Source organism: Nicotiana tabacum, chromosome 3 (assembly GCF_000715075.1).
Source record: "Nicotiana tabacum cultivar K326 chromosome 3, ASM71507v2, whole genome shotgun sequence".
NCBI lineage: Eukaryota > Viridiplantae > Streptophyta > Magnoliopsida > Solanales > Solanaceae > Nicotiana > Nicotiana tabacum.
Genome location: NC_134082.1, coordinates 31,534,295 through 31,561,005, shown reverse-complemented (window position 1 = coordinate 31,561,005; position 26,711 = coordinate 31,534,295). Strand labels below are relative to the sequence as shown.

Here is a 26,711-nt window from a genome sequence, read left to right as displayed (position 1 = left end):
AGGATGCTACGGTCAAGTGGACTGATAAGTGTCAAGAAGCATTTGTTAAGATAAAAGGATACTTGTCAAACCCACATGTGTTGGTTCCGCCAGAACTAGGGAGACCTTTGATTCTTTACTTGACAGTCCTGGAAAATTTATTTGGTTGTGTACTGGGGCAGCATGACATCACCAGTAGAAAAGAACAGGCCATCTACTATCTTAGCAAGAAGTTCACGGCTTATGAGGTTAAGTACACTCATCTCGAAAGGACATGTCGCGCCCTAACTTGGGTGGCTCAGAAATTGAAACATTATTTGTCATCCTACACTACTTACCTCATTTCACGCTTGGATCCGTTGAAGTATATCTTTCAAAAGACTATGCCAACAGGAAGACTTGCGAAGTGGCAGATCTTGCTCACAGAGTTTGACATCATCTATATGACTCGGACTGCGATGAAAGCCCAAGCATTGGCCGATCATTTGGCCGAGAACCCGATCGATGAAGATTATGAGCCATTGAGAACTTATTTTCCCGATGAAAAAGTGATGCATATCGATGAACTGGAACAAATTGAAAAACCAGGCTGGAAACTTTTCTTTGATAGGGCTGCCAATATGAAAGGAGTCGGAAAAGGAGCTGTGCTTATTTCTGAAATAGGGCATCACTATCCTGTTACGGCTCAGCTTCGATTTTCTTGCACCAACAATATGGCTGAGTATGAGGCCTGTATTTTGGGTTTAAGGCTAACTGCAGACATGGATATCCAGGAAGTCTTGGTCTTGGGAAACTCGAATCTTCTGGTACATCAAATTCAAGGAGAATGGGAAACGCGAGATTTGAAGCTCATACCGTACTGACAATGTTTGCATGATCTTTGTCAACAGTTTCGATCAGTGGAGTTCAGGCATATTCCAAGGGTCCATAATGAGGTCGCCGATATTTTGGCTACCCTGGCGTCAATGTTGCACCATCCGGACAAAGGTTATGTCGATCCTCTGCATATTCAAGTCTGAGATCAGCATGCTTATTGTAACATGATTGAAGAAGAACTTGATGGTGAACCATGGTTCCATGATATCAAGGAGTACATCAAAATGGGGATATATCCAGTGCAAGCTACGGTTGATCAAAAGAGAATAATTCGACGGTTGGCAAGTGTATTCTTCTTAAGTGGAGGAGTTTTGTATAAAAGAACACCAGACCTTGGATTATTAAGATGCATAGATGCTAGACAACCTATGGCTGTCATGTCTGAAGTAAATTCGGGAGTTTGCGGACCACATATGAGCGGATATGTGCTGGCAAAGAAAATTCTCCGAGCAGGTTATTATTGGCTCACCATGGAGCGAGATTGTATCGGTTTTGTGCGTAAATGTTATCAGTGCCAAGTACATGGAGATTTGATTCATTCTCCACCATCGGAATTGCACACAATGTCGGCACCATGGCCCTTCGTTGCTTGGGGTATGGATGTCATTGGACCAATTGAGCCAGCAGCATCTAGTGGGCACAGATTCATTCTGGTAGCCATTGATTATTTCACCAAGTGGGTTTAGGCCAAAACTTTCAAATCGGTGACCAAGAAAGCAGTGGTCGATTTTGTTCACTCAAATATCATCTGTCGATTCGGAATCCCAAAGGTGATTATCACGGATAATGGTGCTAATCTTAACAGTAATTTGATGGAAGAGGTATGTCAACAGTTTAAGATTACACATCGCAATTCTACCCCATATCGTCCCAAGGCGAATGGAGCAGTCGAGGCAGCCAACAAAAATATAAAGAAGATACTTCGGAAAATGGTAGAAGGTTCCAGGCAATGGCATAAAAAATTACCATTTGCGTTGCTGGGTTATCGCACTACTATCCGTACTTCAGTAGGTGCAACTCCTTATTTGTTGGTATATGGAACTTAAGTAGTGATACCTGCGGAAGTTGAAATCCCGTCCCTTCGGATTGTCGCTGAGGCTGAGATTGATGATGATTAGTGGATCAAAACCCGTTTGGAGCAGTTGATCTTGATTGATGAAAAAAGATTGGCAGTTGTGTGTCATGGCCAGTTGTATCAAAAGAGAATGGCAAGAGCATACAACAAAAAGGTGTGTCCCTGGAAGTTTGAAGTGGGCCAGCAAGTGCTGAAACGTATCCTTCCACATCAGGCTGAAACAAAAGGCAAGTTCGCCCCGAATTGGCAAGGGCCATTCATTGTGACCAGAGTATTGTCCAGTGGTGCTTTATGTTTAACAGATATCGAAGGAAAATGCATAGACATGGCTATCAATTCTAATACAATCAAGAGATATTATGTATGATTTCTTTGGTATATTTGTTGATTGTTTGTATTTGGCATTGTTTCGAAGATTGGAATGACGAAGACAATTTGTTCTGCTATCTAAACATTTTACCCTTTGTTTCCCCTTTTTAAGCCTTATTTATTTCTTCCATACCCTTCTTTTGGAATCAATAATGAAAAGAGAGAAAAGAAAGAAAAAGAAAAGAAAAGAAGCGAAAAGAGAAAGTACAAGAAAACAAAGAAATTCAGGTGTGAACTACGTTTGACCTGATTCCTGTTAAGGATATGTAGGCAGCCTCATGGCTCGGTCATAGTAAAATAAAAGTCAAAAGATCCCCAAGCAAGAAACTGGGGCAGAAGTTGTGATTGTAATAAGAAATGTGATTCCAAGAGTTGTAATTCTAACCCATTTTGAAGTTGTTTTGAGACCATTTTATACCCTTTTCTTTCCAAACATATCCAAGAACCCATATTGTTGTCCAAAGAAAGACCTCCCAATCAGTCTTCGAGAGATGCCAAGTCAAGCAATGTAAAGAGAATTCATATCAGGGGCAACACCCCGGTTTAAGCAAGAGAAATCAAAAAATGAGAGTCTTATTGGTGAAAACCTTCATGGGCACCATGAGGCGACGAAAGCCGAGAGAAAATAAAAATGAGAGAGTCTTATTAGTGAAAACCTTCGCAGGCACCATAAGGCGACAAAGAATTGAGGAACAAACAAATGAGAGAGGTTCGTTGGTGAAAACCCTTCAGGGCACTACAAGTCGAACAAGGTCCGTAAGTTGGCGGAAAGTAAAATTGGGTTGTGGAAATCTTGGAGAACAAAGTAAAACAATTGGAAAGGAGATTGGTTAAATAGACTGGGCTGATTAATCCAAAATGAATACCATGATCATTGGTGCCAGTGAATCCACTCAGATAAGTTTTTTTTCCTATCTCCAATAGTCATCCAAATTTGGATTTTCTTCTTTATTCTTAATTCTCAAAATCGTTGCATTTCATTACTGTTAATTTTACTCCTCTAAAGCTCTTCCAAGGTTAGCCTTGTTTCAACAAATAAGAAGGAATGTCAGAGTGTACTACCAGATTCAAAATTACACAAAGCAAAATGCGGCTAGAACATGCCGGAGATAATATGATGAAAAGTGGGACATAGGGTGTAAGCAAAGGTTATATCGGTGGAATGGTTCAGTAATGTCATGGGAGATGTACTAGTTCAGGCAGAAAGGTCAGGAGGGGAGAATAACAGTTGGGGGATCCTGCAGTCAAGGATCAGTCAAGAAAGTCAAAACAGTCTTTTCGACCAATTCAAGGTAGTCGGACGAAGCAAAGCATGGCAAAGAGAAAACAACCCCCAGCAAGAATGCCACAACTAACTACCACATTTTAAACTGACAAGACTTTCTTTGATTTGAAACAGGGGCAAAGATGGCATTTGTTTCAGGAAGCACCCTGTAAGGAAAACAAGTACCATGCAGGTTTGATCGCAGAATTCTCAGGACCCTCCTAGAAAATGGGACTTTGTTTAAGATCTAAAATAATCATGAGTCGCAGAATTTGGCATAAATGCACCCCAAAGGATTATAAGTGAAGCTTCAAAGTTTGCATGTTTGAGATACACTTTGGACATTACCCCAGAGGCCTCGGATTTCAAAGTAATTTAGGGAGACTCTATAGCCTCTATCTCTCGGGTTGGCCAACAAAGGGACCGAAAAGAACCCGTTTCCGCTTTACTTCCTCAAGAAAGAAGAAACACCATCTTTTTCCACCTTTTCCCCCGATTTAATTTGAAAGTTTCAGGACCCTCCTAGAAAATGGGACTTAGCTTTAATTCGAAATATTCATGAGTACAATATCTAGCATAAGCTCTACTTTATGAAAATATAAGTTAGTTTGAAATTTTCATTTTTTAAGACAATAATCAATTCGAAACTTCAGGACCCTCCTGGAAAATGGAACCTAGGTTAAGATCCAAAACAAACATAAGTAGTGAATATAGGACAAATGTGCACCAAAAGGGATATAAGTTGGCTTCAAAGTTCGCATAAGAGTTTTTAGGACCCACCTGAATAATGGGACATAACTTTAAGAATTCCATTAGATAAGTAAGTGTTGTTATAAGAGAGTATAGTTTAGCGTTGAAACTGTCATTCATAAGATAAACTTTAATTTGGAATTTCAGGACCCTCCTGGATAATGGGATCTAGCTTACAGATTATTAGAAATATTGAGTAAAATGATCCAATTAACACCCACATATGCGCCCGGTTACCAAACTGGGGCAGAAATATTTCTTTTTGTTTTGTCTATTTTGTTGAAGTCAGGTGCCCATCTGAAGAACAGGGAAGAACAACATGGATGTTAAGGATTAAAAGCAGTTCAGGATCAAGTAATCAGGAGCCCACCTGGAGAACAAGGGAAAACAAATCAAGTTTCAAGGAAGATTGACACAAGTATTGATAATCAGGCACCAACCTGGAGGAACGAGGGAGAACAAGTCAAAGAAAGGCAATTGCAAGGAGAAGATGGTTGAAATATCAGCAATCAGGCGTCCATCTGAAGAACAAGGAAAAGCAGTTGAAGATTCAGTAATCAGGCGTCCACCTGGAGAACAAGGAACAACGGTTGAAATATCAGCAATCAGGCGTCCACCTAAAGAACAAGGAACAACAGTTCAAGTTTCAGCAATCAGGCGCCCACCTGGAGAGCAAAGGAGTACAGTTCTAGTTTCAGCTTTCAAGTTCTTATTGATATTTGTCAGGATCCCACCTAGAGAACAAGGGAATACATTTCGAGTTCAGCAATCAGGAGCCCACCTGGAGAACAAGGGAATACATTCAAGTTTCAGCAGTTAGGAGCCCACCTGGAGAACAAGAGGATACATTCAAGTTTCAGCAGTCAGGAGCCCACCTGGAGAAAAAGGGGATACATTCAAGTTCATACAGCTAGGAGCCCACCTGGAGAGCAGGAGAATATAGTTCAACTTCAGCAGTCAGGTATCCACTTGGAGAAAGGGAAAGCATCTCAAAGTACAATTCGAGTTCAGCAATAAGGCATCCACCTGGAGAAAGGGAAAGCATCTCAGATTACAATTCAAGTCAGCAACAAAAGGAGCTCGTGGCAAAAATGCGAGTCAACAGTCTGAGGTGATCAACAGAAGTTAGTCACAATAAAGAAAAAAAGAGAAGGGCAAGAAGTTAATCCAAATACAGAAGTTGATGGAAGATGTGAACTGCTTAAGACATGGTGGAAGTCACAAGCACTACATGTCTGGTCTTGATCCAAAAAGTTGAAGAAGAAAGAGCTAGGACTTGCAGCTAACAAGCGCCAAGATTCAAATCTAAAGTCTACATGAAGAACCATTCAAGACTCAAGATCAAGCTTCAGAAGACTTATAGATAGGAATCTTGTAACTCATAGTTGACAGGCTTAGTTAGTCTTTTTCATTTGATTTTTGAAGTAATAATAGGAACCGCGGACCGGAACCTCGACGGCACCTCAATCGGCTCTCCACCTCGGCATACTCCATCATCTCACTCACTTCTGAACTACACGTGGCCTGATTCCTTTATAGCCAAGGATATGTAGGCAGCTCAGATACCAGGGCTCGGTCATTCCCCTTTTCTTTTAGTTTTGGTCTCTTTAAATAAGGGTCAGGTCAAAAAACCTGTCTAGTCATTCTTTGTCTGAAAACTCTTCAAGTTTTCAGTCAAAGATGGGCAGCTGTAGACATGTGATTTTTGACACTCCACAAGATTTTTCATATTTTAGCACCTAAATATTTAAGTTAGGCCTAATATAGCTATTTCAACTTATTTTAACTCTTTTACTTTATTTTATTACAAGAAAAATGAAAATTACAAAAATATTTTAGTTTATGTATTTTTCATAAAAAAAAATTTAAAAAAAATAATAATAATACAAAAAATAGTATCTTATTTTTATCTTTATATAATTTCAAAAAACACAAAAATAGTTTCATGTTTAGTTTAATTAATTAGGATTAGCTTTGGCATTGTGTAGTATTTCTATCTTATTTTAAAAGGCATTGTGTAGTATTTCAGATTATGAAAAAAATACAAAAAATATGTTGTATTTGCATTTAGGATTTAATTTTGCATTTTAGGATTAATCAACAAATTAGTTGTTTTATTAAAATGGGAAAAATCACAAAAAATGGTTTGTTTTTGCACTTTTTAAATTTTAATCTCGAATTTTGGTAGTTTTTCCTGTAATTTGGTCCTTAATTATTTAGAGAATTGTTCAATGAAGATTATCTACCTAACCAACTAGAGAAGCTTCTAGTGTTGGTAGGGTTAGAATTACACTAATTAGGTCAAGTGGATAATTAAGAAGTGAAAAGTTAAATTGATACTGGTGAGTACACTAAGCTAAATGCTTATTTGAAGAGGGCTGAAAAATACACGCTAGATAGAGTGAGCAGCCACAATTCTCAACAAACGAGACCCATACGTTGCTTCTTATCTTTTTTTCTTCATGAAGTACTAACAAAAAGAAAACCCTAGAAAAAAGCTAGGACATCAGCCGCAACAATGCTGAAGAAAACACACACACCCACCGGCGGAGCTCGATCTTCAGAGAAGAAGAGCCATTTCAATGGCTTCTTCTTGACACACCCTCAGGCCAACCTGAACCAAAACACCCTTTCCCCCGTCATTGTCTCACACCCAGCTGCGACATCGTTATTGCAACCAGCTCGTTTGGAGAGCTGCGTTGAAGTGAGATGTCGGAAATGATTTGAGGCTGTCGTCCAATTGCCGATTCGAGTTTCGCTGTTGGTTCGCGGTACCGGTTTGATTCTTTGCTGTTGTATTTCATCTTTTCTTTCGATTTCAAAGCAGTGAGACAAGCTATATTGAGGTCTGTCTCTATGTCGTTTCTACTGTTTATTTATAGACTTGAAATTTATGTATTTGTTGTCATGTTGCCTTAGTAATTGTGTTTGGTTATATGTTGAAACTGATTTCGACTGATTTTCATACCCTTTTATTAAATTTATTTCAAATGGATCTGTGTTCTATTTAATCACCTTCACAGTCTCACGTTTCAGTTCTACCGTTACTTGTGTTTATGAAGATTTGGAATAATTTTGATGACAGAAGAAACGAAATGAGAAAGGTTTTTAGTTGTTCGTTCATGGTTGTTGCGCCAATTATATGCCCATGTGTAATTTTGCTCGATTCATATTAATTTAAAACCATGATATCCCTGTGGACTCCTTTCCGTTAATGTTGACTTCATTTTATTTTATATTTTTAGTTTTTATTTTCCTTATAGTTAGCCTATGGATATGAATATCCGTAGTTTATTTTAGTTGAGTAAAGACTTTCTTTTTTTTAAATAAATTGAGGTGCGTCGTGTCAAACAAACATGACAATTGCATGGCCCTCATTTAATTAGTTTTGTTTTTAACCTTTAGAAATCGAGGTGTGCCATTTAGTTGAATTTTCCATGGCCCTCGCAAAGTTGAAGACGCGTAGTTGCTTTAGGCGCGTTATTTTAATAACTTACCTTCCCAAATTCGGGTGCGCATTTATGTGACCCAAATCCAAATCTCAACGTTAGATAAAATGTGTCGTGGACTGCGGGTACATTTATGTAGCATGGCTTACGACGTGTTTTAAATAACTTTGAATTTTTTTCAAAAATATTAAAAGCGGTTAAAATAATAACACCATTTTTGCTTTTTGCTTTTGCTTTTTGCTTTTTGCTTTTGCTTTTGCTTTTGGCTATAGTATCTTGAAATATCAGATTGAAGTGTTTGTGCACTCAAGTGATGGAGTAAAGATTCTCTTTCAGCATTACACATTACATATAACACAAATTAGAGTAAATGTACGCAATTGTGAAGTTTCTTTCTCTGTTGTTTGTTTGGCATGATTGATCCATCTTTTTTTATGCATTCAATTAATAGATGGTTTATTTCCATACTTGAGCCTTTTGTTTAAAAATTGTTTAGCAACCGAACCTCATATTTTGGTTTGAACCAATGAAGATTTTTGGCCGTTTGGATTTAGATAATTCAAGTCTGATTGGCCAAGAGCTAATAAAAATTCACAAGCTAGTTTCATCTTTCTGTAAATAATCTATCTCTTTTTCTATATTAATTTCCATAACATGGCCTTCACAATAATCTTAAATTAGCTTTAGAAAAATAATGAATAAATCTCATAGTTTGCTTTAGGCTCTATTTAGATTAGTATTGTGATTATGTATATGTTCGCGTAACATAATTGCGAATTTAACTCTAAAAAAGACTCGACGGATGCGTTTGGGCAACCTCAATCAAATTTTCTTAAATAAATAAATAAAGCATTATTAATTGTGGACACGTTCGCGTGACATGACTTTTGACGCGCCAAAGGAAAAGAGTATACGTACGCGTAACTCAATTCTTTAATACGAATAAATCAAGTGATTTATAAGCGGTTTAATAGTTGAAAATGCACATAGGTTTGAAAGTGTTTTAAAATTAAATAATTAGGCCAATAATAATAGTTTAGCAACCGTGCTAGAACCACGGAACTCGGGAATGTCTAACACCTTCTCCCGGGTTAACAGAATTCCTTACCCGGATTTTTGATCCGCGGACTGTAAAACAGTCAACCTTTTCCTTGATTCGGGATTTGAACCGGTAACTTGGAACACCATAAATATCCCAAGTGGCGACTCTGAATTTCTTAATATAAATAATCCTGTTTCGATTGTCTTTTAATTGGAAAAAACTCCATTATACCCTTCGTGTGTAGGAAAAAGGAGGTGTGACATCCTTTTTTTATTTGTCATTCGCTACGTCAGCAGCGAGTGCATTTGTAAGTTTGGCTAATTGTCAAAAAAATGCCTAATTGTCGAAAAATTGCCTAATTGGAACAAGTTTAGGATAATATAAATGCCCAATAGGAACACCCTTAAGTTTAGGCGTCTAAATAAAAAATGGTGCCACCATTAAGTGCTTCCATATATATTCAACAATTTGGCTTTTCCTAACTAAAATCATGTCACGACCCAAACCAATGGACCGCGACGGGCACACGGTACCTTACTCAACCGAGTACCAACGTAACGTATCTTCTTAATGCATCATCATATACACGTGACATACATGCCTAATAGGGCAACATGATCTTTTATAAACTCAAAACATAGGCCGACAAGGCCGTACAATCTTTCACATACACGACATATGTCGACAAGCCTCTAAGAATACATAAATATCATAATGGTCGGGATAGAGTCCCGCCATACCAAACAATACACGTCTAAATCATACTAACCAAACAAGCAACTCCGAAGCAAATGGAGCGCACCAACATCTTCCGTTGAGCTGATAGCCTACTTGGAGGGCTCTCGACCTGTCTATCGGGACCTACAGGCATGAAACGCAGCGTCCCCAGGCAAAAGGGGCGTCAGTACAAATAATGTACCGAGTATGTAAGGCATATAAATAAGTACATAAGAGACATGGAAGAAATATAGAGTACACGACTCATCCTGTAAGTGTGAATAACTTTGTAAATCATAAATTACTTTTAGCGTCACGCATATGCGTATGAATATCATGCCGCGCATAAGTACATGTTTCATAACATCATCAGCCTCTGAGGGCATCCCATCATATCATATCAGCCACTGTGGGCAAAATCATCATCGTATACCAGTTGATCAGGTGGTGGTGCGTATATAACGCCATAACCTTTCTCATATCCCATATACATATATATACATACATATATACGCGTATATAACGCCGTTTGAATACATACATATATATGCGTATATAACGCCATTTGAATACATACCCATATATGCGTATATAACGCCGTTTGAATCATATTTCAGCCACTGTGGGCAACATCATCATCATATACCAGCTGATTAGGTGGTGGTGCGTATATAACGCCATAACCTTTTCCCATATCCCATATAAATATATTTACATATATACGCATATATAATGCCATCTGGTCATGGGTTAATGCACGTGGATGCAATTCATTAAATGTACGTTAATAAAATCATTCAGAATGTCATAAGACCATTTTGCCCCTTGAGCAATATCATAATGTAACCTCCTTTCAACTTTCGTATTTTTCTGAGACCCATGAACAGATGATAAAATATTATGACACCTGGAAATTAAAGAACATAGATATTTCTATTACTCCTATGAGTAGAGTCACTTTTGGAATTTGTGCATTTGCACGTTTCGTTCATATCGTATGGATCATGCCAAAAGAAAGAAGAGATAGTCTTAACATACCTGGAGCAGGGAAAACTTCGTATAATATTTCGTTAGAAAACCTTCATTGATTGAACGAAATCTACCTCTAATCCTTAAAGATTCACGAACGAAATTTGTTTCTGGTTCTTAAAATGTTTGAACGAAATCAGTGTTCCTTTGAAATTTTTGAGAGGGAACGATTTTGTTCTTGCAATTTGGAAAGAACTTGTTCCAATTAAAGACCACATTTCTTTTGGTTGAAAACTTTAAAAAGGAACGAATTTCTGATTTCCCTTTAGGATTTGAAAGAATCCTTTGAATTCATTTTGGATCAAGGAAACGTTTCTGTTTCTTAAAAGTCTTGGAAAGACTAGTTTTTCTTTTTGGAGTCACTTCTTTGATTCCTAAGAATTTTTGGCAGATTATTCTAATCCTCAATCTTGCTTATGCCTAGGTGGCATAATAAGTGACTAGTTAGTCACTCTTATTTTGGTGGTTTCTTGACACGTGTGGTTGGGGATAATTATTAAGTTTTTATCCGCTTATTAGTTAATCGGGTAATGTCCTGCTACCCGGTAATTAACCAATTACCCGCATAATTTAAAAATTACCACAAATTACTTAAAATATTACTCACTTTCTACATACCTTATACACCTTACTATCATGGCCATGTAGTACCTTGTATGACACTAGTTCATAAATACCGGGTATTTTAGCTCGGGCCATATTTTATCCCAAAATGTCAAACATTGACGATATTTGTTTTCTTCGATTTTACTTACCCTCTTACCTTCATAAATTTACTCATCACTTATGATCCTTATAATCCCCAAATAATCTTTTCCTTGGACTGATGTCAATTACCATACGACAAATTCAACGTACAATACTGTAGGGTGAAACACTGTCGTAACCTATTACTGCAAAGCGCAACATCACCGTAATTTACTACAGAGGGTGACACCATTGTAACATATTACTGCAGAGCATAACATTGTCATAATATAATACTGCGGGACGTAATATTGACGTAATATTGCCGGGTGTAACATCATTCCCCCCTTTAGAATATTCGTCCTCGAATGTTGACTGATGCTCTTATCATTTTTGTAACTTATAGCTCTTGTGAATAAATCTAATGTCTAGGGTATTCCCCCTCCCCCGCTTTAGATTTTTTGCTCATATCATGACATGTTGTCGAAATCTTCCTAATCTTGCAACTTCTGTTACCTCTTGTCATGCGGCCTGTATGACCCTGGCTTTGTAGGTGCACTTATGCGATTCATCTTTCCTTTTTCCTTTTACCTTTTAGTCAATCTGTAGGTCTTACTTTGTATATACAAGGCTTAATAAGATGCCTCTCTGGGCCTCTATAGGTATATTGAAGTCCTTTGCTCGATACTTTGTTGGATTTACGAATATTGCTATATCTCATCGCATAGGTACGTTTAACCATCCGTATGAATTTACTGCCATAACTCTTACTTTAATTTATCGTTGCTGAGGTCTGCTACCAAGTACCATCTTACTTTCATTGCTCATTCCATATGTATAAATTTAAGTCCTTTAATGCTTCCTCATTACTGTTCATATTTAGAATGACGGCCTAATCTTATCTCATACATTGTAACTTTTGTCCATCCATTGTTGATTCACCTCAACCCACTCATAACTTAATCTTTTATGTAATATTGCTGCTAGGATTCACGTTTTATCGGGGAACGTCTAAAATGATTAGATTGATCCACCTGGGGCAATACCCTACTTTCATAACCGTACCTCAGAGCATCCCAATGCGATTCACCTTGCGTGGGTACTTTAATCTTGTCCAATTCATAAGATCCATTTCTTTTCTTGGTTGAATCATTACTCAATTGAAGGCCCAAACGTCATCTTTTATCTATCACAATTACACCCTCATTCTATTACCAGGGTGGCATTCTAAATGCTATTAGTCTTAGACTCCTTTGAGTTCATTCAGGCTATAGTGAGCTTTGTATCATTTAGGGAAACCATCTGCTCTTCTTATTTTCATGGGCTTAATCCTGAGGACTTATCCATTTTCGTTACCTTCTCACTCGCCCTTTCTTATCCTTACTCTTGTCTTCTAGAACCTTGTCGCTTCACTATACAATGGCTTGCGACCTACACAACTCTATTTATATTACTTGCAACCTTTAAACTTGCTTGCATCATAAATTTCCTTATGTCATTCTGGGATATCAAGCGAGACATCACATTATCTCTAACTCTTCTTTATTGTCTTAATTAGCCTCCTCGATACCTAGAAACCATAGGCTATGAGATATGCCACTGAATATGCCGCTATCATTCCTGGATATTGAATCCCATCACTTCTAGCCTTCTATTCGAAGTATGGACTATTCACATATTCTGCCTTGAGTATCTCGTACGTTGTTCCCCTTTACCTTTCTTACCTTAAAATCTCGCATCATATCTTTTATCTCTTTCATGACCTCCCTTTCACATAGGTATAATTTACATCCATAACTTGAAGCTCTATTATAGTTCTTACACCTCTGGTGCATACATAATCCGGTGGGAGCTTCGTACTGACTTTTTATGAGGCTGGTACTCTTCAGTTGGCTTCATCATAGAACTATTATAAAGTATGGCTACTGTACTATCTTTCTTATACCTCTACTACATAAGAGTGATCCTGAGGTCTATAATTCTCTTGGTCCCTCATGTTTTGCTTAGTCGATGTAACTCTTTAGTCTCATCTTCTTTTTAATCAGCCTCTATGTAGGCCTAAGATATCTTTCGACATGCGGCTCTTGGTATCAGTTATTACTTTAGCCTTTCATAGGCGCTGAGGGATATTCATGATAAAATCCTTTAACAATTCAATCCTTCATCTATGACCTGGGCTCAATTCTTTCTTTTAACGTATACTAGAATCTTCTACGGCTGTATATGATACATGTATAAAACTCCGAAGCCTTAAGTGAGTTCGTAACGTAACCAACTCTGGATCATTGATCAAATAATTTCTTTCATTCCATTTTAGCTTTATTTCAATGTAAGCTATTACTTTTCCTGATCTTTCAGCCCCCTTGTTCCGTCTATACTTAGCTCATCTTAGTGCCTATACATGCTAGAGTTTTCGTGCAACTCATATGATCTTGAATTTTACTTTTAATTTTACTTCTCATTCATTAGTCATGGTAGGTGCCACTTTCCTTTGGAGTGCTTATAATGTTGTTGTAATACTGTTGTTACACGACCATTTCCTCTTTAGGTCGTTGTGCTTAAGTTGAAGCCTTTTTCCTTATTTCCTCAGCTAGTCTTTCGTTATAGTACTTAGGGAGAACCCTTGACTCTCGTAAAGCTGTGAGCTTATTACGGACCTTTTGATGTCCTTCCTTTCCTATAATTATCCATAGTTGCTTACCTCCGTGCCCTTGTGCTTATAGGGTTGCTTCAACTGATATTTTGATTGCCTTCTCAGTGGTACTTTCTTTTATCCCCGTAACACTCATATGGTATCTTTAACTACCCCGATTTCTATTTGAATATATCTTAAGAATTATAACAACATTACTGCGAGGATGAAATCTCCATGTTGGGGTTTACTACATTTACCTTGCATGATTTGCTGATTTGTCTGTAACTTCTTGTCTAGCCATGACTAGGCTCTTCCTAAATCAACTACTAACTACTCATCGACCCATTCTCATATCCATATTTGGCGTAATCTCTCTTAGGTTATTTCCTTTGCCTAACTTACCTCTTGCACTAGCTCCTTATTTATCAATAACCTTCCGGGCAAGAAACCATACTTCCTTTTTCTGACATCGTGCTTACGTAACGTTATGGAATCATAGCATAACTGTAGGAATCAGATAAGTGCAATCTCATCCCTTTCTCATTTTTATCGCATTCTTCCTTCATCATTCCATATTTCCCCATTTAGGGGAGTATTAAGAGTTGGAGCTACGACGACCTGCATATAAATGTTTGACCTTTTCATCTTTGGCATCCTTTCACATCATCGATGACTCTTACTCGCCTTGCGGTAATTCTCTCGTACCAAGGATAGCAAAATCCCTTACTCACGAGGGTGAAATTTAGTATAACTGGCACATACAGTCCCTTAAGCTGAACTTTGCTCACATTGCTTGTTGTAAGGAAGTGTCTTCCTGAATGATCATTCTCTGAATTTCTCATGAATCTTCTTTTGTAGTCCATTCTATTATTAGCGGAACAAAATCTGAAGTTCTTATGATGGCGACTATCACCAGTCACTCAATCCCTAATTCATGTTTAGGTTATCTTGTTCACCAGCCCATACTGATCTCTATTATTCTGGGGTCTAGATTTTCCTATTTGTAATCACGTTAGGGTCACGAACTTACTTCTTAAAATGAGGATATGACTTCATGGCCTATACTCTTTTGTTGTCTTAGGGCCCATCACTTTTCGCCTCTTTCTTCATTTGACTATAGGTTCTGTAACACTCTACCGTTGTCATCCGTGTATCATACCTTATTCATAATGCTTCCTTATCTCTCTTCTTATTTCCCTGCTAATATATCTGCCTATCACTTTCTTTTGAAGACTTCAACATGACATCCTTTTGCTTTTAGCTCCCCTTGCTTCATCCGTTGGCTCTTCGGGTTGCCAAGCATTCTCGTTCTACTAGGGATGGAGCCATACTAAGGTAATATTTATCCATTTAAGCCATCCAGTGCCTATCTTTGTAGTACTCACATCTAGTTGTACTATTTTAGAGTGCACCATCTGGGTGGTTTATAAAAAGATCTATTAGCACATTTGCAATATCCTTCGGAAATGTCAGCTGACGCAAATAATTCATTCATCATATCTTCTTATACTACTTCTGTTAACCCTCATATGGCATATATGGAATGGGTGTGTCCAATTGTATATACCTTTGTTACTGTTGAATATAACTCAAAAAGCTTATGTTCCTCTGCCTTAATTATAATTGTCGTTAGCCTTCATTAATTGGGTGCCTCGTACTCTTCTTCCTCTTGCTTCTTCTACTTGTTGAAACTTGTATTTATCTTCTTAATCTCTCATTTTCTTTTACCATAAAGATGGATAGATATTCTTGCCTTACGGCTTCTTATCAGGAAGCTTGCACCTTTCAGTACACCTATGATCTGCTAAAGACCTCACATTTATTTATCGTAGGCATTATACAAAAATCCAATTCCTCTGACTCAGCTCTTCCACAACTATCTCTCTTTCCAATCCTTCTTTCCGGATGTAGGTATCGTCTTATTACGAATAATAAAAAAAAAGAATTTTGGAATTTGAATTCTTATAAGTGAGCTCTATTACACGATCTAGAGTAAGAAGAAAGAGTGACAATCCTAAATGCCCTGTAGCCTCCTGCTTATAAGTGTGGTGCACGACACACCCATAAACAAGACTCTACTAGACACGGCTTGTAGACTCCCTAGGACAGAACTGCTCTGATACCACTTTTGTCACGACCCAAACCGATGGGCCGCGACGGGCACCCGGTACCTTACTCAACCGAGTACCAACGTAACATATCTTCTTAACATCATCATATACACGTGACATACATGCCTAATAGGGCAACATGATCTTTTATAAACTCAAAACATAGGCCGACAAGGCTGTACAATCTTTCACATACACGACATATGTCGACAAGCCTTTAAGAATACATAAATATCATAATGGTCAGGATAGAGTCCCGCCATACCAAACAATACACGTCTAAATCATACTAACCAAACAAGCAACTCCGAAGTAAATAGAGCGCACCAAAATCTTCCGCTGAGCTGATAGCCAACTTGGAAGGCTCTCGACCTGTCTATCGGGACCTGCAGGAATGAAACGCAGCGTCCCCAGGCAAAAGGGGCGTCAGTACAAATAATGTACCGAGTATGTAAGGCATATAAATAAGTACATAAGAGACATGGAAGAAATATAGAGTACATGACTCATCCTGTAAGTCTGAATAACTTTGTAAATCATAAATTACTTTTAGCGTCACGCATATGCGTATGAATGTCATGTCATGCATAGGTACATGTTTCATAACATCATCAGCCTCTGAGGGCATCCCATCATATTATATCAGCCACTGTGGGCAAAATCATCATCGTATACCAGCTGATCAGGTGGTGGTGCGTATATAACGCCATAATCTTTCCCATATCCCATATACATATATATACATACATATATACGCGTATATAACGCCATTTCAATACATACATATATATACATATATAACGCCATTTGAATACATACCCATATATGCGTATATAATGTCGTTTGAATCATATCTCAGCCACTGTGGGCAACATCATCATCATATACCAGCTGATCAGGTGGTGGTGCGTATATAATGTCATAACCTTTTCCCATATCCCATATAAATATATTTACATATATACGCGTATATAACGTCATCTGGTCATGGGTCAATGCACGTGGATGCAATGCATGAAATGTACGTCAATAAAATCATTCAGAATGTCATAAGACCATTTTGCCCCTTGAGCAATATCATAATGTAACCTCCTTTCAACTTTCGTATTTTTCTGAGACCCATGAACAGATGATAAAATATTATGACACCTGGAAATTAAAGAACATAGATATTTCTATTACTCCTATGAGTAGAGTCACTTTTGAAATTTGTGCATTTGCACGTTTCGTTCATATCGTATGGATCATGCCAAAAGAAAGAAGGGATAGCCTTAACATACCTGGAGTAGGGAAAACTCCGTATAATATTTCTTTAGAAAACCTTCATTGATTGAACGAAATCTACCTCTGCTCCTTAAAGATTCACGAACGAAATTTGTTTCTGGTTCTTGAAATGTTTGAACGAAATCAGTGTTCCTTTGAAATTTTTGAGAGGGAACGATTTTGTTCTTGCAATTTGGAAAGAACTTGTTCCAATTAAAGACCACATTTCTTTTGGTTGAAAACTTTAAAAAGGAACGAATTTCTGATTTCCCTTTAGGATTTGAAAGAATCCTTTGGATTCATTTTGGATCAAGGAAACGTTTCTGTTTCTTAAAAGTCTTGGAAAGACTAGTTTTTCTTTTTGGAGTCACTTCTTTGATTCCTAAGAATTTTTGGCAGATTATTCTAATCCTCAATCTTGCTGCCTAGGTGGCATAATAAGTGACTAGTTAGTCACTCTTATTTTGGTGGTTTCTTTCCACGTGTGGTTGGGGATAATTATTAAGTTTTTATCCGCTTATTTGTTAATCGGGTAATGTCCTGCTACCCGGTAATTAACCAATTACCCGCATAATTTAAAAATTACCACAAATTACTTAAAATATTACTCACTTTCCACATACCTTATACACCTTACTATCATGGCCATGTAGTACCTTGTATGGCACTAGTTCATAAATACCGGGTATTTTAGCTCGGGCCATATTTTATCCCAAAATGCCAAACATTGACGATATTTGTTTTCTTCGATTTTACTTACCCTCTTACCTTCGTGAATTTACTCATCACTTATGATCCTTATAATCCCCAAATAATCTTTTCCTTGGACTGATGTCAATTACATTACGACAAATTCAATGTACAATACTGTAGGGTGCAACACTGTCGTAACTTATTACTGCAAAGCGCAACATCACCGTAATTTACTACAGAGGGTGACACCATTGTAACATATTACTGTAGAGTATAACATTGTCATAATATAATACTGCGGGACGTAATATTGACGTAATATTGCGGGGTGTAACAAAGCATTTAACTCTGTTTTAGTTATAATTTTGCTCTTTCGTGTGAGCTTGGAAACCAATTCGTGTTATCTTCGTTGAGATTTGTATTTTACTTTGGGCATCGAAAATTAATTGGTGGGAGAATAACTTGTACCAATATAAAAGCATGAAGTTTTAACATGATTATTGATTAAAATTTTGTTATTTTTAAATATAGATTTCACATTTTAAAATATTTATTTAATTATTTTTGTGTTTTGAAATTAACTGATACTATAATTGTTCAAATACTAAAAATAAATAAATAAATATTGAATATGTAGTTGTGAAGTTGAGGGGATTTGGCTGCGCATGTTAGTCAACGGTTGTTAACGTGCGCCTTCAACCATGACTCGACGGAATAAGTAAAATCTGGCGACGTCAACTCCCTCCGCAGAACACGAAAAACTTACTAGGGTAATTACACCAAAAAATGGAATCCCTCGGGACTTAGGGCCAAGGCAATTTGGTCCATGGCTAACAAGAATGGGAAGTGCTCCAACGGTATTACAAGGAAGACCACCAGTGGAAATCAATCCTCCTATAGAACAAGATGAAAGCACATCAGCAGCAGCTACAAGGAAACTTACCTTCTCCACAACAGTGAAAATAGGAAAACCTACGGCGGCTGAAGTTGTGCAAGGTAACAGATCTCAGTAATTAGGGATGAAACTTGACTATTTTCCCCCAATAATGAGAGATGGGTGTCGTGCCCCCTTTTTTCCCTTTGCGGGGAAGTCCGGGTTTCGACATTTAAGGGGGGGAACAACTCGTTTCTTTTTGGGAATTGGGTATTTCAAGAGTCTCCACCTAACGGATTATGGTGCATTAGGGCACCTAGAGCGATTAACTCGTGTAACTAGTTTGCATTACCAGAGATTAGGGTAAGGGATCGAAATGACCTTGAGGGGAAGGTGTTAAGCACCCCTCGTGGTCCATAACGGTGGGTCCCCGCAGAACTTAAACTATGTGAATTAGTCATTTTAACAAATAAACATTTTCAACACATATTTGCAAATAAAGGTAGTTTTCACATTATAAATACATATATGATCAAGGAAATTCAGATAATGAAAGTAAGAGAGGTTTGGATAACATGCATATGTAAAGAAAAGGAAGTTTAGAGAATTTAAACACATATGGAATTGGGAAAGAGAAGTCCTAAGTTGATTAGCCTATAGGATCATACTCATGCAATGCCCGGTAATCACTCCTCAATGAGGAGATACACGTGACATTAGCGCGCAGGTCATCATATCCTTTTACTACCGATTACCCTCCCCTTAGTGGTTATATAAGCAGGTTTAATTAACGACCTCTAGGCGTGCTGTTACCCGTCCCTTCCTTATGGTCCTGGAGAAATTTAGCACCTCTAAATCTGGATAGTTCTAGACAACCTAAGGTTTTAAAAGGTAAAAATCTAGGCGACAAGTAAATAATAGGTATGACAAGCAAATAGGGACAAACAGTTAGAAGGCTCATATTTATCCCCGCAAGTATATATGCAAACAAATAGCACGTCTAAAACACAGATTGTGAAGAGGTTCAGAAATCCTAAGAACATGATATCTAGATGAATGTTTACAGATTCATGATATGCATAAAGAAAGTGGCAGAATCCTAACCAGTTTGCCTACTGATTTTATAGCATGTTAAGCCTGGATAATTTCACACATAAGACAGAACTGGTTTTACAATTTTAACGCCCTAAGGCTTGCCTAAGTGCGTATATGCAGTCATGATTTTGGGAAACAATTTGAAGTTCTTTTATCCTATAGGCATGCTTTCTAGTGACATTTAACAAGACACTGTATGAAGCTCCAGTTTTAATACTTAAAGCAATGATAATACCCTATGGACATGAATTCTATCTCTAATAAGTGAAACTGCTATTAGTTCTCATTAGGCACGCATACATGACTGATCCAGTATGACAACCAATTAAACCTACATGCATGATTTCTAAAGAGACAGACTTGAATATATACTGTAACGAAAAACTGAACCTTAATTATTTTATTCCCTATAGACATGGTGTTTAATCATGTAAAGTAAAGTAGGCAGAACTTATTTCAACCAAAGCAAACCCTATATGCAGGTTATCTAACAATACACATTTGAACCAAAGTAAACTGTATAGGCATGTTATCTAACAAGGCACATTTGAGCCAAAATAAACCCTATAGGCATGTTATCTACCCAACTTTACCCACAGTATCATATAACTACCCTCCTTTTTCACTAGTCGCTCCAATATCTATTTACAATCAATTATTACAAACCAATGATTGAATGAATTACATAAGTAAAATATAATATTAAGCTATAGGGAGCCTAAAGTAAGCCTAAAGCAAATCCGAGTGTACCAGGCCTTCAATAGTCTCAAATGCCGAGGATTTCATAGCCAAGTTCATGTCCAGGTGTGTCAGAGATCCCTAAGGACCTCAAGGATCTGGGGGAGTACTCACACCCAGACCTTTCTCAAATAAGGACTAATTTATGTGCAATGTGGAAGAGTCAGCCCTGATATGCCAGAGTTCAGAGAGATATTAAGGACCTCTAAGCAGTACACATACCAGAGGGGCATGACTTAATAATCTAAGAGTAAGTAAGAGTGCAATGATTTGAAAAGGGTTTTGGTAAATAGTATAGAGAGGACTCTTAGAGGTGAAAAGATTTTCTGAAAACCAGTACTAATTTGGTAGTAAAACAGCTTGAGAAAAGTATGAAAACACTTTGAAATCAAAACTTCACAGAACAAACCATATTCAAAAACACTTGGCAAACAGGTTCCACACAAGCAGAGAGGGGTTGGGGATACATAGAATACATCGTAGTGTATAGTGGAGCACAGAAGCAAACAGATGTACATGATTAATAAGTTAGTTACGTGGAGCAAAGATGTTGAGAACACATAAACCTCAAACATACAACTAGAGAGACTAGATGACTAGCAAAGCAGGGTAAGAAAGGACTTAAATGAACAGACTAGGCAAAGTACCACACAACTATGCTAATCACACACTGAACAAAACAAGATTTAGACATGCTAGGTAAATAGTAGACAAGCAAGTATGCTAATCACATATTGAACAAAGCAATATTAGGCATGCTAGATAAACAGTAAACATGAGTAGGAATGAACTCAGGACTGATAAAATAAGGCAGTAATAAAACACATAGGATTTAGATTCTAAAATTTAATCAGAGGCATACCAGTTAGGGGAAAGAGATCACAAGATGTAAGACAGGTGTTGTGCAGTTTCTAGCCTTGGCTTACAGCCGGCAAGACTAATGAAGATCACAAGTAGCAGAAAGAACAGAGAGCTTTTTAGAATGTAAGAGTAATAGTGAACTAATGTTCGTGCTTTGAACTGAGAGTAGAGGAGAGTATATATAGCAGTTTAGGAGTGGAGCAGAATAAGGTAAAAGAAATCAGATCTCAACAATTAGGGAAATTACAAAATCAATCACACACGAAATTAGCGTAGTCTTCCTTCAATTATGGACAACTACTCAATGGTTAAAAGACAGGAGACACTTAAGGAAAAAAATCAAATCAGACCTAAGTAAAGAGGTAAACAAACAGAAGTTTAATTAAGAAAATAATCGTGAAGAATCAGTAATATTACAGGCAATAAGAATAATTAAAGTCGTAAACAAAGTAATAAATCAAGAATCAGCACATAAGTTCTAACCAAGCAAATCAATAAATCGAGATTCAAAACAATACTAATTTAAAGAGAGGGAAAAATATCAGTTTTCCATAAATAGATGAGTAGGCTGAACAAAACTTCATAAACACACATAAATTAGCCAAGAGATCGACTCAGAAACCCTAACAGAGATAAAGTAGGGTAAAAGTCACATGGTACTGAATTAGACTAAGAAAAATCATGAAAGTCAAAGCACAGAAATAAATAATGTAACAGGTAGCATGGAAAGACTTAGAATCGGAGCAAAAAAATGTAAGAAATTAGGGATTTAGCTTAAATCGACTAAGGTTCAAACAATATTAATATGAATTGGTTAGTAATACTTAAGAAAAATGATTAAACACTTGAAAATCAGAAAGGCTTTGAAAAAGGTGAGTTCAATAAACCCTAGTTTTTAGGAAAAACGGAGAATCGATCAAAACCTATAAGACATTTGTGAAAACATGTGAAATAGACTCGATTCATCTAAGATCCGGACAGATCTGAGAAGAACAAAGGATAAAAAATTAGGGTTTTTTTGAAGGCAACGGAGTCGAGCATAGACTTAAGAAATCATGGATTCAAGACAAAAAATGAGAAAGATCTTACTCAAAATCAAGTCAAATAGCCTGAAACGGGAAGGAAAACCCTAAAGTGTAAACAGACTGCCTAGGTCCCTTGAGGATCTCCTCAAGGATCCAAGAAATGGAGATACCATGGCAAGCAGAAGGCTGATGTAGGCCTAAGATGATAGAGAAACATCGTAGAACGGAGGGTTAAGCCGGTGATGGTGTTTGGAGATTAAAGTTTAGGTAGAGAGCATTTGAGAGAGGAGGGGAACAGATGACGGCATGGAAGGGTGAGAAATGATTAGGGTTTGGGGGGGTGTAGGTTAGTTTAATTATGGTAAGGAAAAATCTAGACCGTTGACCAAAATGATCAACGACTAGGATAGGCCGGGGTATTGGGTCGGGTAAGCTTAAATTGGGTTAAGGTCAGATGGGATTTGGGCCTGGGTAGATTTGGGCTAGTGTGGGATTAAAAATTGGGCAATCTAATTGGCTAAATCCGAAAATAAGAGGGTCATTTATTAAATACTCATTTAATTGATAAAACAATTTTAAAAAATAACTAATAGGTTGCTGATAAAATAATGTAATAATGCATGCGTAGGCTATAATTGTAAAGTAATTGCAATTGCATCCTAAAAATACAAATGTTGCTATTTTGTACAATAATTGAAACTTAGTACAAATGCAAATGATAAAATTAAGCCACAAAAATTATTATAAAACTATTTGTGATGCAATCAGTGATTGTTTTATAAAATAAATGTTGGGATAAATTAATTAACATATTTTAAAAATGCAGAAATTGTATGAAAAATACTAATTGATGCCAAAACATCATTTTAAAAATATTATTGGAAAAAATTGGGTATCAACAACGGGATAAAGATAGTGAAATTATTCCAAGCAGAAGTTGAAGAGGAACGTCAGAAATGGAAGTCAGCATTAATTGGGTATGTAATTGGGGGAAACCCTTCTTTTAAGGAAATGCTGAAATATGTGTATGGGGTGTGGAATTTTATCATGACTCCTCAGTTATTTCTGCATAATGACGGGTACTTTATCTTTCAATTTATGTCTGAGAATGATAAGGAGACCTTATTGCAGAATAGACCTTACACCTTTAACAATAGACCTATGGTTCTCAAAGAGTGGGAACCAGAATTTCAGATGAGTAAGGAACCTCTTCAACTAATCCAACACATGATTAACCTTTAGCATAACTAAGTGTTACACCCCATATTTTCGTACGTGGAAGTACGCTATAAGTAAATTGATATAAGCTCGGACATGAGATATTACATCCTACATTTGCGTACGTTAAAGTTTCATCATAAGTTAAGCGATATAAGTTTGAGAATGAGATTATTTTGGGATTATAAGTGTTACAATATTTCAAACAAGCGATAAGTAAATTCATGAAGTTGAGAGGGTAAGCAAATTAAAGAAAATGAGTTTTGTCAAAATTTGGCAATTTGGGACAAAATACGGTCCAAGCTATAATACCCCGTATTTATGGACTAGTATCATACAAGGTACCACATAACCATGATAGTAAGATGTATAAGGTGTGTTGAAAGTAAGTAGTATTTTAAGTAACTTAAAATAATTCTTAATTATATGGATAATTGAGTAATTATAGATTTTTAGTGAGAGATTAACTAAGTAATTAAACTAATTAAGTAATTTGGATATGCTTGACAAGCCAAAAACGTGGCAGCACATTAAAGCTAAATTATGACTCATAAAGTCACATAAAAGGTGGCACTTTTGGAGGAAATTTTGGTGACTAAGTCATCCAAAGTTTGGCCCACATCCATGTATAAGATATCTTAAACATTAAGAGTCTCATGACTCTTAAGAGGTCTCATCACGTTACTATCTCAAAAAGTCTCATGACTCTTAAAGAATATCATCACGTTAATTTGGTCGTTCTAATATGCATTTGCATATATTACATAAGCAATGTAAGATCTTCAACAATTCAAAGCGACGTGAGATTTTGCAATTCTAAGGGAGCTCAGTATAATTTTTTACAAGAATATTATACAGATTTTTTCCTACTTCAAACTGTCGTTGCGTGTTTTCACAAAAGAGAACCGGTTTAGGTATGTTAAGGCTAAGATCTTCCTTCATTTTGCATGATCTCGTCATTACACAAGTTTGATAACGAGGCATAAAGAAAAATTCATATCCCGGAATTTACGTATATTTTGCTAGTCTCGCAAATTACGTATATTTTCCTAGTTTTGTAAGTTACAATATTCTCCTTATCAGGACTTCATATTTAATTGAGTATTTTTCTTCTTCCAGTCAAAAGAACAGAGAATTTATATATACAGTATTAAAGTATTTTTATTACCATCGAGTTATAATCGATGGGCAGGCCCATATTAGGCAACCTCTGATCAGATGATAAGTTATACACCGAGCCTACTATGGTCGAGCGCCTATGAGCGAGCCAACTATGTTATATATATATACCTTATAGGTCGGACAGCTATTTTACTTACTATATTGAGAGAGTTGAGTCAGTATCAGCAGGTAAGCATATCTTCAGATTATCTTTGATCCCAGTTAGTTCCAGTTATTATATTATCAGTTCAGTTTCAGCTTTCAGTATACTGCCTTACATATTCGGTACATTATTTTGTACTGACGTCCCTTTTCTGGGGGCACTGCATTTCATGCATGCAGGTTCAGACAGACAGATGGGTAGACCTCCTCATTAGGTGTTGTCCGAGTTCAGCTTGATCGGTAAGCTTCATGCCTTTCGGAGTTGCCGGGTCTAGATCTTTATGTACATCTTGTATATATATGTATATATGTTATGAGTATGTCAGGGACCTGTTCTGATTACAGTATATCCATCAGTAGAAGCTTGTAGACATATCCTGTCAGTTAGTGCAGTATGTTGGACTTGTCGGCCTTGTATATATATTTGGTTGGTTTGTCAACTGTAGTAATTATGATGGCCTTATTGCCACAACTTTATATTGATATTTAGTTAGCATTCGCAATTGTCTTGCAATGTGGCCCATGGCCAAAGTATTACATTATATGTTCAGAATCCCTTAGTCGCAAGTTGGTACATAAGGAGAGGTGACGCACCGGGTACCAGTCTCGGCCCCGAGGTTCAGGGCGTGGCAGGGCACCAACAAGTTTGGGTAGAATTGCGAGCTATTTGGGGAAGCCAATATGCACGGATAAGCTTACAGCTAAAGGAGAAAGAGTGTCTTATGCACGTATCCTAATTGAGATGGATGTATCAGTCGAACTTCCGGAAGAGATATCAATTGAACTACCAGGAGACAAATGCAAATTACAGACCATTGAGTACGAGTGGAGACCCCTACACTGTCAAAGCTGCTTGAACATAGGGCATCAAAATGGTGAATGTAAGAAGGCCACATTTGAAAAAGGGAAGCAACAAATGAATAGAAGGAAACCGAAGATGGACTGGAGAGTAAAAGTGAATCAAGAGCCTAGTAAACCAGCCACAAATGCTGAACAACAAGTTGAACCAGAATTACCAAAAGAAGTAGGAGAACCAACTGATGACCAGAATGGAATAGAACAGTATGAGAGTCTGGAATTCTAGGTGCAATAGACGAAAACCAGGGGTAAGAAAAAATTGGCTACTATTCAAGAACAGGAGGGACAAATTCAGCTTTATGAAGATAGTGACAAGATTGAGAGGTTGTTGAGGCAGAATCAGTTTAGTGCTCTAATAATTCAACCAATGATAGTCACTTTAAAAATGATAAAGGAACAGAGTTCTCCGAGGAAGATACCTCTATGATATTCTGCTCATGGAACATAAGGGGGCTTAACGAGCCCTTTAAGAAGAAAGAACTCAAGACCTTCCTGCTTACAAATAAGGTAGTTCTAATAGGCTGTCTTGAGACTAAAGTTAAAGCTAACAAAGCTGAAAAAGTTAAGAAGAAAATAGGGAATGATTGGGAAATAACTACTGACTACACTCAAAGCCCAAATAGTAGAATATGGATTGGTTAGAAACCTCGACAAGTGTAAGTACAAATAGTAGCATCTAGGCTTCAATACGTGCATTGCTTAGTAAAAGACAAGGGATCCAATTTTACTAGCCAGGTAACTTTTGTTTATGGCTTGAATACCATAAATGAAAGGAACGCC

General features: G+C 37.2%; 2 long non-coding RNA genes across 2 annotated transcripts; one reads left to right on the top strand and one right to left on the bottom strand.

Moving 5' to 3' along the window:
• The first annotated feature begins 6,658 nt into the window (after positions 1-6,658).
• On the top strand, positions 6,659-25,576 carry LOC142179409 (uncharacterized). The gene is made up of 2 exons (XR_012707454.1): positions 6,659-7,159; positions 25,254-25,576. It is a non-coding gene; the product is annotated as an uncharacterized LOC142179409 (long non-coding RNA).
• On the bottom strand, positions 6,758-18,442 carry LOC142179410 (uncharacterized). Its single transcript, XR_012707455.1, has 2 exons — positions 17,264-18,442; positions 6,758-16,369 (listed from the first exon to the last, which is right to left on the bottom strand). It is a non-coding gene; the product is annotated as an uncharacterized LOC142179410 (long non-coding RNA).
• Positions 25,577-26,711: the final 1,135 nt, after the last annotated feature.